Consider the following 5,111-nt stretch of genomic DNA (forward strand, 5'->3'; position numbering starts at 1 on the left):
TAAGTAAGTATAGGATTGCAACTTAAGTGATTTGCTCAAGGTCACCAAGTGTGCTTGTTTTCAGTTTTCAGTCCAATGTTCTGAACCAGGAACGAGGAGGCAGTGGCCCTCCAGCGTTTGTCAATCTTTGGCTCCCATCATCCCTAAACATTGGCCATGCTGACCACAGCTGATGAGAGTTGTGGTCCAACAGCATCTGGAAGGCACCATGTTGGTTACACCTAACTTACAGGCTTGCAAGGAAGCTGAACGAATTGTATTTAGCACCAGGATATGTGTGGCTTGTCAGGTTTATTATTGCTACTTCAACATTAGCAGCAGAGACAACATTTTAACTCATTAAAGTTTAGGAAGCCAGTGACTACTGCCACAAGCTTGTTGCATTTTGTCTGTAGGCCACTGACTTCTGTGTCCTTGATTCTTACTCACAAAAATCCACCCAGTTCTGTGTGATTCATATCTGAAATTCAGATGGAGACTTAGAATCATAGAATCATAGAATCATAGAGTTGGAAGAGACCACAAGGGCCATTGAGTCCAACCCCCTGCCAAGCAGGAAACACCATCAGAGCACTCCTGACATATGGTTGTCAAGCCTCTGCTTAAAGACCTCCAAAGAAGGAGACTCCACCACACTCCTTGGCAGCAAATTCCACAGTCGAACAGCTCTTACTGTCAGGAAGTTCTTCCTAATGTTTAGGTGGAATCTTCTTTCTTGTAGTTTGGATCCATTGCTCCGTGTCCGCTTCTCTGGAGCAGCAGAAAACAACCTTTCTCCCTCCTCTATGTGACAACCTTTTATATATTTGAACATGGCTATCATATCACCCCTTAACCTCCTCTTCTCCAGGCTAAACATGCCCAGCTCCCTTAGCCGTTCCTCATAAGGCATCGTTTCCAGGCCTTTGACCATTTTGGTTGCCCTCCTCTGGACACGTTCCAGTTTGTCAGTGTCCTTCTTGAACTGTGGTGCCCAGAACTGGACACAGTACTCCGGGTGAGGTCTGACCAGAGCAGAATACAGTGGTACTATTACTTCCCTTGATCTAGATGCTATACTCCTATTGATGCAGCCCAGAATTGCATTGGCTTTTTAAGCTGCTGCGTCACACTGTTGACTCATGTCAAGTTTGTGGTCAACCAAGACTCCTAGATCCTTTTCACATGTACTGCTCTCAAGCCAGGTATCATCCATCTTGTATTTGTGCCTCTCATTTTTTTTGCCCAAGTGCAATACTTTACATTTCTCCCTGTTAAAGTTCATCTTGTTTGTTTTGGCCCAGTTCTCTAATCTGTCAAGGTCGTTTTGAAGTGTGATCCTGTCCTCTGGGGTGTTAGCCACCCCTCCCAGTTTGGTGTCATCTGCAAATTTGATCAGGATGCCCTTGAGTCCATCATCCAAGTCATTGATAAAGATGTTGAATAAGACTGGGCCCAAGACAGAAGCCTGTGACACCCCACTAGTCACTCCTCCAGGATGAAGAGGAACCATTGATGAGCACCCTTTGGGTTCGGTCAGTCAGCCAGTTACAAATCCACTGAGTGGTAGCATAGTCAAGACCACATTTTACCAGCTTCTTTACAAGAATATCATGGGGCACCTTGCTGAATGCCTTGCTGAAATCAAGGTAGGCTACATCCACTACATTCCCTTAATCTACCAGGCTTGTAATTCTGTCAAAAAATGAGATCAGGTTAGTCTGACATGACTTATTTTTCAGATCACTATTGGTGATCACAGCATTCCTTTCTAGGTGCTCACAGACTTGTGTTTTGATTTCATGTGCTATATTTCATGTGCTGTATTTGTCAAAATGAGGACAGTCTGAACAGTAAGTTGGGTATACGTTAGGCATATCTAGTATATGTTTTGCTTATGCTTTTGCCATGGAACTTTCAGTGAGACGTTTCTCCTTCCTCCCATTGTGTTGGACGTTCAAATGCCATTACTTTATATCTGACCCCAAAAGACAGCCCAGATCTGGTTTGTGTCGCCGCTTTTCCGCGAGATCTCTGCACACTCTCCTTTCTCAATTTAATCTGTGCGAATTTTTTTAAACGAATACGACTAATTGCATCAATTGCCTAATTATCAGGTAGCTAGGCAAGATAAATTATAATCCTTTACCCAGTGTTCAAATGAAACCTAGCAATTAAGCTAGAGAAGGGGAAAAGCTTAAAATTCCAAAACCTCAAACCCAACCTAGAATCAAATTCAAGTTATTAACGTCTTAAATTGTCCCTACCCCCCTCCCCTCCTTTAGAGTCATTACTCCCTTACACGTCAGAGGCTGAGTCAAAGTAGATTTGGTCTACTTTGTTTATGGGCATGTGGGGGGAACTGAATGGGGTAATCTGATCCTTGGCCCAGTGAAGCTGAAGTATTTGTCTTTAAGCCAACCATTTCAGGGAGTGGGGTGGAGAAGTAATCAGATCCTAAAGATATTTATTTGGGAATAAGACTGCATTCAGACATGGGGTTAGTCAGTTCGCTGCCCTGATTTCTAAGTTTTCTATTACGATGAGGCATTATAGAAATGTGGCTTTTTCATGAACATACCACCATGCCATGCTGAATTTTAAATGTTGGGAAAGAACTGTATCTGGGGGAACCAGTTTAAATTTCATCATGCGAGTGACAGTGGCATGGGCATGAAAATCACTGGGAAATTATGACAACATTAGAGTTTCAGATGGGGCGATGGCTCTACTGCCCCATTCAGCCCTGCTGCTCCTAGACAGGTGTTAGGATTGCATCGTGGGCCACACTTGGGACTTAAGTCAGTCATGTGCAGTGCTATTTTTCTAGAAAAAGAGGTGTCAGAACTCACTATGAATGCCTGCCTTGTTCTCTTATAATGGCAAAAGTTCCTGTAACATCCGGCTGGGGAAAAAAAGCCCTGACATGTGTAACTCATGTCCCATTGATTTCAGTGGCCTTCTTTAAGCATAACTGTCAGGGAACTGCCATCGGAGCGGGAGGCGGAGAGGAGGCTCCAGGACGATGGTGGAGAGGGTCCAAGTAGGAGGAGGGGTAGCCCATCTGCTGGGGAAGGAAATCAGCGTAACACCAGTGGAGAAGGGGGGCAGATGGAGGAATCAGAGAGGTGGCTCCAGGACTCTTCGCAGGAGACCAGCGGAGAGGGCACGAGTACTCCGTTGCCCACACCCACCTTGCGCAGAAAACTTCCGCGCAGGCAGAGGGGGAGGAGACTGGGCGTCAAACAGCTTCTATGCTGGAAGAGGTTTAAGAAACGCCCTCTGACGGATTCTGCCAGCGACTGAGGCAGCCACGGAACTTGAGGCTGTCCAGACAGAAAGGGTTCAACCAGGCAACCTAGCCAGGAGTAACGACAAATTACGCACAAGCAACCCCTAGAACCATTACAATAACCAAGTCTGGATCTAACCTACTGTAACATGTGCTGTTATGAACATTTGAATCAACCCTAACTGGGTAACCCTGGACAGCTTGCTCTCTCTTTCAGCCTCACTTTTCATCCATTAATCAGGTTTCTGTGATGAAAGATGAGATAAATCCTTTAATTAAGCACGCCAGATTTGCAAATGGCTGTCAACAAAAACAACAGTGGCGGTAACATTTTCTTCTGGCAGCTCCCTCCCTTTTTAAAAAAAGTGAAAGCGAGAAGAAAAATAAACTAGGAAGATGCTACTAGCAAATGTAAAGGACATATTATTTTCTTAGGGTATGCTTTAACATTATTCATGCTGCCTGCAGACTAATACAGTCAAGGTATATTTTATTGAAAAATGTATGCCCATTCGGGAAAAACTATCCATCCATAACTCTACACAAAGGGCTTCCAGATTCACATCACTGTCTGTATTATTTACGTTCTTCTAGTTAACTCTGCATTTGGTTGGGGTTTTTAGCCACAGGAATATCATTGGCCTTGAGAGGAATACCCCAAGGTCCAGGGTAACAAAGTTACTGACATGCAATATAACGCCACGGAAAACCTTGTGCAAACTTAAGACGGTGACTCTCCCCCTTCCCCTTCCCCCACAAGACATCTTATGCCAAACTCTTACTAAACCTCTTCTCCTTTCCAGTATTTTACTTGGAATAATTTTGTTCTTTTTGCTCAAAACGATCCACTCCACTGACACCTCAGGATATTTGCTGAGCTGAAAACCCATCCAGGGCTCTGCTCCTCTTTCCCTCTGAGGTACTCCGGTTTGATGTTTATCTGTGCTAAAGTTCAGCAAATGTTACTGGAGAGCAGAGCATCATGGGGGGAAAAGAGCTGTTTGACTGCAGGCTCTACTGCTTCATCATCCTGTGAAGGCAGAACCTTTCTCAACAGTTTGAGGCACTCATATTTTCTGTGAGTCTGCCGAATAATTCATGATGCAAAGCATACATTTCCCTAAAATGAGTATTTTCTATTATGTTTATTGATTTTCAAGAGGGTCGGGAGCATATAGAAATAGTGTCACCATTTTTGCCACCTTGTTAATCAGTTTCGCCAGAAGCGGCTTAGTCATGCTGGACATATGACCTGGAAAAACTGTCTGCGGACAAACGCTGGCTCCCTTGGCCAATAAAACGAGATGAGCGCCTCAACCCCAGAGTCGTTCGCGACTGGACTTAACTGTCAGGGGTCCTTTACCTTTACCTTTTTAATCATGGGGGTTCCAGTGCTCTCTTGGGGGCACCAGGTTATGAGATGCCCGCTGGGAAGCCCATGAGGACCCACCTCACACCTGAAACTGGCCTTGGCTACTGGCAGTAATTCAGACCCTCCAATGAAAATAGGGACGTTCCATTCCATAATGATAATTTTACTAATTTTACATATTTTACTGGGTTGCCCCAGCCACTCTGGTCAGTTTCCAACATACAGTGGTACCTTGGTTCTCGAACTTAATCCGTTCCGGAAGTCCGTTCAACTCCTGAAACTTCTGAAAACCAAGGCACCACTTCTGATTGGTGCAGGCGCCCCGGAAACAATAGCCAACAACCACATTGGCTGTTTGGCTACCAAAAAATGTTTGAAAACCAGAACACTTACTTCTGAGTTTTCATATATATATAGGTTTCAAAATACAAAATTATAAAACATACCACACAACTTATCACAAATACA

The 5,111-nt window shown here is 44.3% G+C and overlaps 2 long non-coding RNA genes across 2 annotated transcripts in view; one reads left to right on the top strand and one right to left on the bottom strand.

The window, feature by feature from the left end:
- LOC310661177 overlaps positions 1–5,111 on the top strand; it is an 860,679-nt gene that overhangs the window by 431,288 nt on the left and 424,280 nt on the right. The gene's annotated exons all lie outside the window — the stretch shown is intronic.
- LOC310661171 overlaps positions 1–5,111 on the bottom strand; it is a 400,681-nt gene that overhangs the window by 122,832 nt on the left and 272,738 nt on the right. The window lies entirely within an intron of this gene.

This window comes from Podarcis tiliguerta (genome assembly GCF_965153285.1).
Source record: "Podarcis tiliguerta genome assembly, chromosome: 12".
Lineage (NCBI taxonomy): Eukaryota > Metazoa > Chordata > Lepidosauria > Squamata > Lacertidae > Podarcis > Podarcis tiliguerta.